Source organism: Panthera uncia, chromosome D2 (assembly GCF_023721935.1).
Source record: "Panthera uncia isolate 11264 chromosome D2, Puncia_PCG_1.0, whole genome shotgun sequence".
In the NCBI taxonomy this organism is placed as follows: Eukaryota; Metazoa; Chordata; class Mammalia; order Carnivora; family Felidae; genus Panthera; species Panthera uncia.
Window position 1 is genome coordinate 5,350,230 of NC_064818.1, and position 13,362 is coordinate 5,363,591.

The 13,362-nt window shown below is 39.6% G+C and overlaps 1 protein-coding gene across 3 annotated transcripts in view; it reads right to left on the reverse strand.

Moving 5' to 3' along the window:
- PRKG1 (protein kinase cGMP-dependent 1) overlaps positions 1–13,362 on the reverse strand; it is a 1,263,577-nt gene that overhangs the window by 570,498 nt on the left and 679,717 nt on the right. The gene's annotated exons all lie outside the window — the stretch shown is intronic.

Sequence of the window (13,362 nt, forward strand, 5' to 3'; positions counted from 1 at the left end):
ATTCTCTCTCTCTCTCTCTCTCTCTCTATATATATATATATATATATATATATATATCACATCTTCTCTATCCGTTCATCAGTCAGTGGACACATGGGCCATTTCCATAGTTTTGGTATTGTAGATAATGCTGCTATAAACATCGGGGTGCATGTACCCCTTTGAGTTAGTATTTTTGTATTCTTTGGGTAAATACCGAGTAGTGTGATTTCTGGATCACAGGGTAGTTCTGTTTTAAACGTTTTGAAGAGCCTCCATACTGGTTTTTATGGTGGCCGCACCAGTTTGCATTCCCACCAACAGTGCACGAGGGTTCCTCTTTCTCCACACCCTCACCAACAGCTGTTGTTTTTTGTTGTTGATTTCAGCCATTCTGACAGGTGTGAGGTGATATCTCATTGCAGTTTTGATTTGTATTTCCCTGCTGATGAGTGATGTTGAGCATCTTTTTCATGTGTCTGTTGGCCATCTGGATGTACCCTCTGTTGAAATGTTAGTTTGTGTCTCCTGACCTTTTATAATTGGATTTCTAGGTTTTGGGGTTTTGAGTTTGATACATTTTTTATAGATTTTGGATCCAAAACCTTTATTGCTTATATCATTTGCAAATATCTTCTCCCATTCCATAGGGTGTCTTTAGCTTTGCTGGTTGTTTCCTTTGCTGTGCAGAAGCTTTTTATTTTGATGTAGTCCCAAGAGTTTATTTTTGCTTTTATTTCTCTTGCCTCAGGAGACAGACACATCTAGAAAGATGCTGTTACAGCCAACATCAGACAAATTACTGCCTGTGCTATCTTCTAGGATTTTTATGGTTCCAGGTCTCCCATCTAGGTCTTTAATTCATTTTGAATTTATTTTTGTATATGGCCTTAGAAGATAGGCGGCTTCATTCTTTTGCATGAAGCTGTCCAGTTTTTCCGACACCATTTGTTGAAGAGACTGTTTTTTTTTTCCATTGCATATTCTTTCCTTCTTTGTCAAAGATTAAATGACCATATAATTGTGGCTTCATTTCTCAGTTTTCTCTTATGTTCCATTGATCTATATGTCTGTTTTTGTGCCAGAACCATACTGTCTTGATCACTACAGCTTGTGATACAACTTGAAAACCAGATGCTTCCAGCTCTGCTTTTCTTTCTCAAGATTCCTCTGGCTATTTGAGGTCTTTTGTGATTCCATGCAAATTTTAGAATTGTTTGTTCTAGCTCTGTGAAAAATGCTATTGGTATTTTGATAGGGATTGCATTAAATGTGTAGACTGGGGGCTCCTGGCTGGCTCAGCCAGGAGAGTATGTGACATAATCTCAGGCAGGATCATAAGCTCGAGCCCCACATTGGGTGTGGAGCCTACTTTAGCTAGCTAGCTAGCCAGCTTTGGGTAGTATAGACATTTTAACAATATTTTTTCTTCTAATCCATGACCATAGGATGTTTTCCCATTTCTTTGTGTCTTCAGTTTCTTTCATTAGTGTTTTACAGTTTTCAGAGTACAGGTCTCTGACCTTTGGTTAGGCTTATTCCTAGGTATCTTGGTATTTTAGGTACAACTGTAAATGGGACTATTTTCTTAATTTCTCTTTCTTCCACTTCATTATTGGTGTACAGAAAGGCAACAGATTTCTGTATATTGATTTTCGTATCCCACAATTTTACTGAATTCACTTATCATTTCTAGCAGTTTTTTGGTCGAGTCTTTCAGGTATTCTGTATAGAGTATGAAGTTATCTGCAAACAGTGAAAGTTTGACTGCTTCCTTGCCAATGTGGGTGCCTTTTATTTCTTTCTGTTGTCTGATTGTTGTGGCTGGGACCTCTACTACTATGTTGAATATAAGTGGTAAGAGTGGACATCCTTATCTTGTTACTGACCTGAAGGGAAAAGATCTCAGCTTTTCCCCATTTCAGATGATGCTAGCTGTGGGTTTTTCATATATGGCCTTTATTATGTTGAGTTATGTTCTCTCTAAACCTCTTTGTTGAAGGTTTTTATCATGAATTGATTTGTACCTTGCCAAATGCTTTTTCTGGTTTACTGGAATAATCATATGGTTCTTACCTTTCTTTTATTAATGCGGTGTATCACATTGATTTGCAAATATTGAACCATGCTTGCAGCCCAGGAACAAATCCCACAGCATCATGGTGAATTATGTTTTTACTGTATTGTTGGACTTAGTTTTCTAGTATTTTATTGAGAATTTTTGCATCTATGTTCAACAGAGCTATTGGCCTATAGTTCTCTTTTTCAGTAAAGTCATTATATGGTTTTGGTATCAGGGTAATGCTGGCCTCACAGAATGAATTTGTGAAGTTTTCTTCCCTCTTCTATGTTTTTAAACAGTTTGACAAGAAATTAGTTCCGTAAATGTTTGGTAGAATTCGTCTATAAAGCCATCTGGTGCTGGACTTTGGTTTCTTAGAAGATTTTCAGTTACTGACTGAATTTCATTACTGATTATTGATCTGATCAAATTTTCTGTTTATTCCTGATTTAGTTTTGGTCATTTATATGTTTCCAGGAACTTATCCATTTCTTCTAGGTTGTCCAAGTTGTTGGAATATAATTTTTCGTATTATTCTCTTATTTGTATTTCTGTGGTGTTGGTTGTTAATTCTCATCTCTACTTTGTGATTTTATTTATTTGGGTCCTTTCTCTTTTCTTTTTGAGAAGTATGGCCAGAGGTTTATCAATTTCATTAATTTTTTCAAAGAACTAGCACCTGGTTTCATTTGGGTCGTTGTGTTTTCATTTTCATTTTTTCCCATGTATTTTTTAAAAATTTTGTTAATGTTTATTTATTTTTGAGAAAGAGTGAGAGACTGAGTGTGAGAGGGGGAGGGGAAGACAGAGAGGGAGACACAGAATCCAAAGCAGGCTCCAGGCTCTGAGCTGTCAGCACAGAGCCCGACATGGGGCTCAAACTCACAAACCGCGAGATCGTGACCTGAGCCTAAGTTGGACACTTAACCAACTGAGCCACCCAGGTGCCCCTCCCATGTATTTTTTTTATTTCTTCTTTGATTTATTGGTTGACCCATTGTCTGGTAACATGTTGTTTAACCTCCATGTATTTGTGCTCTTTCCAAATTTTTTCTTGTGGTTGAATTCTAGTTTAATAGTGCTGTGGTCAGAAAAAGTACATGGTATGACTTCAATATTTTTGTATTTGTTGAGGCCTGTTTTGTGGACCAATATATGATCTATTTTGGAGAATGTTCCATGTGCACTTGAAAAGAATGTGTATTCTGCTATTTTAGGATGGAATGTTCTGAATATATCTGTTAAGTCCATCTGTTCCAGTGTGCCATTCAAAGTCATTGCTTCCTTGTTTATTTTGTTTAGATGATGTATCCATTGATATAAGGGTGGTGTTAATGTCCCCTACTATTATTATATTACTATCAATTAGTTCCTTTATGTTTGTTATTAACTGTTTTATGTATTTGGGTGCTTCCATATTGGTTTATAAATATTTACAATTTTTATCTTCTTATTGGATTGTCCCCTTTATGATTATACAGTGCCCATCTTTGTTTCTTGTTATGGTTTTTGTTTTAAAGTCTTGTTTATCTGATACAAGTATTACTACCGTGGCTTTCTTTTGACATTTATGTGCATGACAAATATTTCTGTAACATTCTTTAATACGCAGATGCCTTTAGGTCTAAAATGAGTCTCTTACAGGCAGCATGTAGGTGGGCTTTTTCTTTCTTTCTTTCTTTCTTTTTTTTTTTTTTTACATTCATTTGTTTTTGAGAAACAGAGTGAGACAAAGCATGAGTCGGGGAGGGGCAGAAAGAGAAGGAGACACAGAATCTGAAGCAGGTCCCAGGCTCTGAGCAAGTGGTCAGCACAGAGCCTGATGCGGGGCTTGAACCCACAAACTGTGAGATCATGCCCTGAGCCGAAGTCAGACGCTCAATGGACTGAGCCACCCAGGTGCCCTGGGTTTTGTTTTTTTTACCCATTCTGATACCTTATGTCTTTTGATTGGAGTGTTTGGTCCATTTACATTCAAATTAATTATCGATAATACATATTTATTGCCATTTTATTATTTGTTTTGTGACTGGTTTTAGAAATTTTCTCTAATCCTTTCTTGTCTTTCTCTTGTTCGTGTTTTGCTGATTTTCTTTTGTGACATATTTGGATTTCTTTCTTTTTATTCTTTGCATGTTTATTAGTAGTCTTTGGTATATGGTTACCATCAGGTTTGTATATAACCTCTTTTTCAAATAGAAGTCTATATTAAGTTTATGGTGCTTCAAGTTTGAACCCATTCTTTTCTCCTCTCCTCCCCATGTTTTAGGTCTATGTTATAATATTTCATATCCTTTTTGTGTGTGTGTTCCTTGGATGATATTTACAGATATATTTATTTTTCAATGCTTTTGTGTTTCCTACATTTATGAGGTCATGTTTGGTCTCCCCTTTCCACTCAGAGTCCCTTTTAATGTTCCTTACAGGGCTGGTTTAGTGCTCGTGGACTCCTTTAGTTTTTGTTTATCTGGGAAACTCTTTATCTCTACTTCTATTCTGAATGATAGCCTTGCTGGATACAGTATTCATGCTGCAAATTTTTCCCAGTAGGCACTTTGAATATATCCCGACACTCCCTCCAGGCCTGCCGAGTTTCTGTGGAGAAATCTTCAGCTAGCCTTATGAGTTTTACATTGTAAGTTAATGATTCTTTTGCTGCTTTTAAGATTTTTTTTTATCACTATATTTTGCAAATTCAATTACAATAGGTCTTGGTGTTGGCCTGATTTTGTTGGTTTTGATGGGAGCTCTCTGTGCCTCCTAGATCTGGATCTGTTTCCTTCACCCAATTACGAAAATTTTAAGCTATTATTTCTTCAAATACATTTTCTTTCCCCTTTTTTCTCTCTTCTTCTGGGAATCCTATGATACATATGTTATACATTTGATGGGAGTCACTGAGTTCCCTGTATCTATTCTTATGTTGCATAATTCTCTCATGCTTTTGCTCAGTTTCATTATTTTCCTTTATTTTGTCTTCTAGGTCACAAAGTCACTCTTCTGCTTCCTCCATCCTTGTATTCATTGCATCAAGCCTGTTTCCAATCTCATTTATTGCATTCTTTCTTTCAGATTCATTTTTAACTCTTTTATCTCTGTGGTAAGGGTCTCCCTGATGTCTGCTGTTCTTCTCTCAGGCCCAGTGAGTATCCTTATGATGACTACTTTAAATTCTTATTACTTGTATCTGTTTCACTTAGATCTCTGGCCATGGATTCATCTTGTTCTTTCATTTGGGATAGATTCTTCCATCTTTGCAGTTTGTCTAAGTCTCTGCCTTCTCTGTGTTAGAAAATCCAGTTAGGTTTCCTGCTCCTGAAAGTAATGACCTTATGAAGAAAAGGTCATGTAGTGCCCAGAGCCTGGTGCTTCAGGGAATGTCTCCAGCGTGTCGCTGCATGTGCTCTGCTGTTGTGTTTTGGCTGCTCTGTCCTTTAGGCCAGTGGTCTGCAGAGGCTCTCCTTGCCTGCTGTGGGCAGTGTTTGGTCCCTGGCCTGAATGTGGTGAGTTTTAACTAGGTGCACTCTAATCTGCTTGTGAAATGAGATCTGATACCACCTCCACCAGAACTGAGGTCCTGCAGAACTCTGATTGGGGGACATGGTGTGGGTAGGGGTTTTGGCTGGTCTTCTGGGGGAGGGCCCACCATGTTGGAACTGAGGCAAGTGTGACTGAGAGGGGTAGCTCCACAAGAGCACAGGGAGTGGGTCTTGATGTAAGCAAGTGTAGGTGCTGCACTGTTTCCCTCAGGTGGCTCTGTGTTTATGCTGAGTGGTGGGTGATGGACATGGTAAAAGCTAAGGCCTTTGCTCCAGAAGAAGTGTCTCCCTGAAGGTTGCCTCTGGGATGCACTGTGATAAAGGTGAATAATCTCCCTGTTTTTTACCCCAGGTGTTCAGATGGCTGTTTCCATGCTGTCTGCCCCCGGGTTGTTTGCCTGCCTTCTCCCCAGGAGGAGTGCAGTGCCCTCCAGGCTCCACCCCAGCCAAGCCCACTGACCTTTAAAACTCCAGGCTTTAAGCCCTGATCATTATTAGAATTCATGAAATTCAGCCCCTATCACTTACCAAGCCAATAGCTATGGGGAAGTGTTCTCCTTTTGTATTCCCCTGGGGGCCCCTTACTCTCTCTCTCGTGTGCACCTCCATGCCCATGACTCCCTTCTCTCTGTAGTACCCACTATCCACCCCTCCCCTAAGCCATGTCCCCACACTTCTTACTTTCTTTGATGTGACCTCTTTTCTCCCTTTAGTTGGTGAAGTTTGTTCAGTCAGTATTATAGGTTGATTTCTGGGGCATTTAAGATGATGTGTTCATAGGAAGAAGCAAGCCTAGGGTCCTCCTACTATGCCATCTTCCTGCTCTGTAGAAGGTATTTTAATTTTATCCAAATAGCTTTCTTTCCATTGGCACAGAAGATCAAAACTTGGCAAAAATCTTATCTTTTTGACAGTATCCATTCTGATGGTGTGAGATGCTATCTCATTGTGGTTTTGCATTTCCCTAATGATTAGTGATGTTGGGCATCTTTCCATATGTCCCTTGGCCATCTGTATGTTTTCTTGGGAAAAATGTACATCTAAGTAATCTGTCCATTTCTCAGATTATGTGGGGCATTTTGGTGTTGAGTTGCATGAATTCTTTATATTGTTTAGTTATCAATCCTTTATTGCATATATCATTTGCAAATATATTCTGCCATTTCTTAAGTTGCCTTTTCATTTTGTTGACTGTTTCCTTCAACTGTGCAAAAGCTTTTTAGTTTGATGTAATCCCAACAGTGGGTTTTTATTTTTGCCTACCCAAGCTTAGGTAAATAAAGAGATAGTCTTCTACTATAAGTCAGATTGAAAAACAAGCAAACAGAAATCCTGTTCCTTCACAGATAACCTAGTGAACATTAGGCTTACTAGGAAATGGAACATAAAATACTATAGTTGGAATGGAAAAACCACTTGAGTTCACGTTTTGTCTCTAGGTGTGACCCTGTTTTCTCAGTGGTGGAGGGAAAGCTGTGGCAAATCAATTAGAAGCAATATAGTTACATTTAGTTCATTTTATCACCAGAAACGTCACACATCAAAACTTATTTCAGCCAAGGAGTGACTAAGAGTGACTCTGTCACATGAATGCCACCTTTTATAAAATTTCTCTCATAAAACCCAAATTGTTTGGTAATCTGCAAATCTCACAGTCTTCCTGGCAAGATATACTACCCCACCAAGAATACTGAGTTTACACTCAGATACTACAATTCCTTTTGTGAATGTTTCTGCCTATAACCCAGGAATATTTCCTAACTAATCTTCACACAGCTAATCATCTAGACAACAGAAGAAATCTTGAAACCACAAAATCATCCTGCTTATGTTTCAATGAGAATAAACCCTCTACCAGAATTCTCCTGCCAAATATTTTGTGAATCTCCTCTAAATATTCCTCTAACAAAAGCAGTTAAAAGTATCTGCCCAGCATTTGTTCTATTAACTCTCTCCCCCCAGAGTTACCGGAAGTGGTATCGAAACTGTGCCATAATTTGTGGTTTTCAACTTTCTCTTTACACCTTAACATAATTAAGGGTAAAAATTAACCAAATCAACATTTGTAAATGAAGCAAAGTAGAATTTTTTTCTCCTTAAAGAAAAGCTTATGCTGGGTTTAAGTGATTTAGCTCCACATGTCTAGCACACACAAATTTAAATTCAAGTCAAGGCCTTTCAAGTGGTGATATCAAAGCCCCATGGTGGTTCTGTGACGATGACCTTGGAACACGGGAATCTCTCATTTCCACATGTGTTCTCACTACTTCTATCTCATCCTAATTTGAGGCTTTGTTTGCCTAGAGGGGAAACAGAATTTGCTTAATTAGAATGCTTTGTGAATTGGAAAGGAGAGGAGCTATGGGATCTTTGGTGGGTACGGATTTTGTTGTCACTGTTTTCAGATAAACAGGTTTTAGCAATTTTCCCCCTAGTTAGTGCCTCTGCTGGGACATGCAAACTAGTTGAGCCTCGAGCAACAATAGCATCACTTGAAAATGGCCCAGAGTAGCATCACTTGAAAATGGCCCAGAGCTGCCCCTCCTGAAGAATTAGAGATGGATTCTCCCCATAGACGGGTAGACAGTCTTTTCTGCATCTCTTGTCCATTCTCTTTCACTCAGGATTTATGCATAAGGAGGGGGAAGAGTGACGGGCTGCCCACTGACACAGCCAGGACCAGCCAAGGCAGGATTGTGAAAGTCATCTTCTGTCAGGGCCAACGCTGTGGTGCGTGGAATCTCACAATGACCAGGGCTGGAAAGTGGTGTCTCTGTACAGATTTGCTCTTCAAGGGAGAGAAGGAATAAGGCAAGTTGAGGGCAGGGCTGAACGGTCGTCGTTGTTGTTCACTAAGCCCCCTCAAACCACAGACCTGCTCTGCATACATGATCATGGCCGCCATCCCAAGTGAGTGATTTCTTTCCAGCTCATCTTTGGGCACGTAGTGTGTCCTTTGGCTCCTGTATGCCGTACTAGTAAAGCCTTCATTGCTTTGTTTTCATAAGGAAGAAAAACTCATTTACATTGATCCAGACGTGAAATATCATTGTTTAGAATATTTTTACTCCAACTGGCACCTTCATTTACACCATGATCAAATATTCTGAATTGCTGAAAAGAGCTTGTAACAGTGGGATTTCAGGCATCGGCCACGAGATTGGGGGTAGGAGAGATTTGTGCTTCAGGGAGGGGCGTGGTGGCAGCAAGGGTCTTTCAGGTACTCCAGTACTAACACAGATTTCAGTCTTAAGTTGCATTCGATGCCCTCTTTGGGGAGGCTGGGTCATGGCTAATAATATAAAAGCATCTATCAAGAGCCTACTAAACACCAGGCACTTGACATACATCGTCGCTGATTTGATTAAAACATGGAGGCAGTTGGAAGAAAAATGCTTCGGGAGCTAAAAGGTTGGTCGTGGGTCACAGAGCTTACAGAAGGCAGAAGTACCATTGAACCCACATTTGTCGGATCCCCAGCCCTTACTCTCCCCATTACATCATTATGCTTTGAGAAGGCGTTAGAGAGGGGTGCCTAGGTGGCTCAGTTGATTAAACATCTGACTCTTGATTTCAGCTCAGGTTCACGGTTTTTGGGATTAAGCCCCGTGTCAGGCTCTGAGCTGGCAGCGTGGAGCCTGCTTAGGATTCTCTCTCTGTCTCTGGTCCTCTCCCTATCCCTCTCCCTACCCACTCTCCTTCTCAAAATAATAAACTTAAAAAAAAAGGGATTAGAGAGAAGGCATAAGAGTTTTCACACTGGACTGGTTGAAAGAACATCAGGCTCATTTCCCTGAGTGAGAAAGTCATCACAAGTCTAGAAGAGGTGATTTTTAGGCAACAGTGAAAGATCTATAAAAATCAACCTTTTGTCCTTACATATTTTTTTCCTTCCTTCCAAGAACCAAGTACTGAGCCTTAGCTTTGACGGAACAGAGAGGAAAAAATGAAAGACAGAACTTAAAATGTAAACACATTTATGTGGAATAACAATAGTTCATAAGAAAATCTATAAAAATGCACTTGTGGGTTATTCTAGTCAATAGCTAATTTAAACAATCCTGAGATCTATTTTTCCCGTGATTTTTTAAAAACACCCATTTTACTAACATATAACTTACAAATCATAAAATGTTCCTATGTAAAGCATGCGATGCAATGATTTTTGGTATATTCACTATTGTGCAGCCATTGCAACAACCTAAATTTAGAACACGTTCATCCCCCTAATAAGGAAACATTATACTCATGACACCCACTCCCTACTCCTCACTCAGCCCTAGGAAACCAATGATCTGCTTTCTGTCTCTACAGACACTCTCAGCAGACTGTGTAAATAGAATCGTACAACACGTGGTCTTCTGTGACTACTTTCACTCGGCACGTTTTCAAGAGTCATCCACACTGTAGCATGTATCACCGTTTCATTCCTCTTTATTCCCCCAGAATATTCCATTGCACAGATATACCATTTCTGTTCATCCACTCACCAGGTAATAGATATTTGTGTTATTTCTACTTTTCAGCTATTATAAATGGCGGTACTGTGGACATGTGTGTGCACGTGTTTGTGCGCCCAGATGCTTCAATTCCATTAGGTATATACCTAGGAGCGAAACTGATACCTCATATGGTAAGTCTATGTCAACCTTTAGAAGAACGGTCATACTGTTTTCCAAAACGACTGCACTGTTTTACATTCCCACCAGCAACAAATGAGGTTCCAGTTCTCCACATATTTGGCAACACTGGGTAATTATTTTTCATTACAGCCATCCAAATGCATATGATGCAGGATCCCCTTGTAGCTTTCATTTGAATTTCTGTGATGGCTAATGATGTTCAGTATATTTTCATGGGCTACTCATTGGCTGTTGGTATGTCTTTGGAGAAATGTCTTTTCCCTGTAATCTCTTGGCTGAAAATAAAATAAAATGTTTTATGATTTTGGTATTTCTATTTTAGGTAAGCAGGTGGTCAGAGGACCAGGTCTCTAAAACACGAAATTAGTTCTTTAGTGATTTAACAACGGACCTACCATAGGAGGAATCAAGTCACGGTGGGAGAAGCGAGGGCTTTTGGATACATTCTTATAGCCTTTTGGAAAACGTAGCTTATCATTTTCATGGTTCATACCTCTTGGTGGGTTTCAGGACACACTACCCCAAAATCTGGCATCTTGGCATAGTGAATATCTTAAGCTGATGGAGTTTGAAAAAAATGGCAGAAGCAGGAAGGCCACCCTTACAGGTCCTAAAACTCTCCCGTGGGAGGTACATCCCAATACCCCGAGGAAAGGAACACCCTTACCTTCAAAGACTAAGGGACTCCTAGAAGAACCATAGACCTCACTACATTTCTCCCCCGTTTACTACACTTAACTCACATTCTCTGACCTATCATATTTCTATCCACTCTTCATCAAACCTTGCATAAAAATACTTGGGTCACAACAATTTATTCCAGTCTTTATTTCCTTAGGAAGTCTCCTGTATCCCGTAAGACTGCCATCCAAGAAATTTACATGCTTTGCTCTTGTTAATCTGTCTTGGTATGTTTAACTTTCAGAGCTAGCCAGGGACCCTAAGAGGGTTGAGGGAAGCTCTGTCCGCCCCCTACACTGTGAAGACATTAGTTGAATCTGAAGTGAATAGAGAGGGTGCCTTTCCAGGGAGGCGATACAGTGTTGTACAAAACAGCTTGGCCTCTGCCTGTGTTCAGATTCTGGCTTTAGCAATAGTACTCCGTGACTCCTTGCTTTTCCTCATTTTCAGAATGTGGAGTGAACTATCTCCTAGGCTGGTTGAGAGCATTTTTTGTCAACACACCTGGCACCACGCCTGCATATCAACCCCTGCACATCAACCCTGCACCACCCCTGCATACAGCAAGCCCTTGATACGTGACTGGCGCTAGATGTTGATATTATTTCTTAACAAATAAAACTGTGGACACAGACACCAGAAGAGCAACGTGAAAACACGAGCCGGCTCTGCTCACGGCTCCCAATACTCGGAGAGAAAAAGGAACTGAAGACAGCTCAGCTATAAGGACCTCCACTCCAGGAGAGGAAAAGGAAAGAACTCCCAAGAAAAGTCAGTAACTAAAGGAGATGTTTTAAACTAGAGTGGTCTGTTCTAGGACCATAAGTTCCAAGCACGGAAAGAAAGATGTTACCTCTCTCCTTTACCGCTTTTCTTGTATTTCCTTACGTAGTAAAACTGTATTTTGTACTAGAAGAAATCTAATACAAAGTTTACAATGGTAGAGGCAATCTTATGTGGAAAAACCCTCTAACAGCTGACTCTGTTTGACCCAAGAGGTTTCAAGCTCCTGAAGTCTTGTTTCAGACAAACCAACAGAAATGGTATCAGAGTTTTATCAAGCTTGAGCTTTTGTGGCTTAAACATTTCTATTCCCTATAGCTTTATCCAGTACAACGGAGGATAGATTTTCAAAAATGTGTTTCCCTGTAGCTACAGCAAATTTTAACGACCCAATAAAAAAAATGTTTGGGGAAATATTCGCACTATTTGTTATAATGCCATACACAGGGTACACGCATCTCAAATGCCTGTCTTATGAATGAAGTGTTTGCATAAGGCCAGTCCTTTCTTCACAGTCTCAGAGATGGTATATACCATGCTATAGTGTCAATTAAAACCTTCCGAATAAATGCACCAAAATAGTATGTTTTGATGAATCCTCATTCACTATTTTGTGTTTTACACACACCTAGTGTTTCTGAGCCTGACTTAAGAAAATGATCTTACAAAATTATATATATTGGGAAAAGCTTTCATGAAATGCAATCAGCCTAAGTGTGGTAAAATAACATAAATCCTACAATTAAGCTTATTCTGCCCTAACTTGGAAACCACCACAATAATGAATTACACTGAAATCCAAAGTAGCACATTTTTTTTCAAGGGAATGTGAGTTTTATCTGGGAATTCCTCAGGAGTATCTTCTTTAATATTTACTTGGCATGAATTTCACAAATGCTTTTTAGTTGCTATAAGCAGATTTATATAAAGTAGTCATCCTGTTTTAAAGAGTATTTACTTATAACCACCGTATTTCTTCTCGTATTTTTACTTATCCACAATAAAAGCAAAATGGGTTGGGGCGCCTGGGTGGCTCAGTCGGTTAAGCGTCCGACTTCAGTTCAAGTCACGATCTCACCGTCCGTGAGTTCGAGCCCCGCGTCGGGCTCTGGGCTGATGGCCCGGAGCCTGGAGCCTGCTTCCGATTCTGTGTCTCCCTCTCTCTCTGCTCCTCCCCCATTCATGCTCTGTCTCTCTCTGTCTCAAAAATAAATAAACGTTAAAACAACAACAAAAAAATAAATAAAAAAAAGCAAAATGGGCAAACTTCCAGTTAATGAAACTGTCACTAAATAACTAATTTAAATATAATATTTGATGTTGATGCTTTCAGTATGGCAGCTACTAGCTTTATGTAGCCATTGAGACCAAGGAACTGAATTTTAAAATATATTTAAATTTATTGCATCAATTGGTCATTTGCCACCGGTGGCTCGCAGCTCACACACTGGGTGGGACAGACACAGAGGACGTAAGTTATTTTATGGCTCAATATCCTTTTGGGTAACAGCTCAAAATCAAAGAGGATCGACTGACTAGGTATTTCTATTGCTAATCTGCATCATTACAACTGCTCATCAACGGCCAGTCCCCACATACTTAGATAACTAAATACACCGCTTCATTTTTAATAGACTCTTCTACAATATGGAGTATCCAGGAGACAAGAAATACA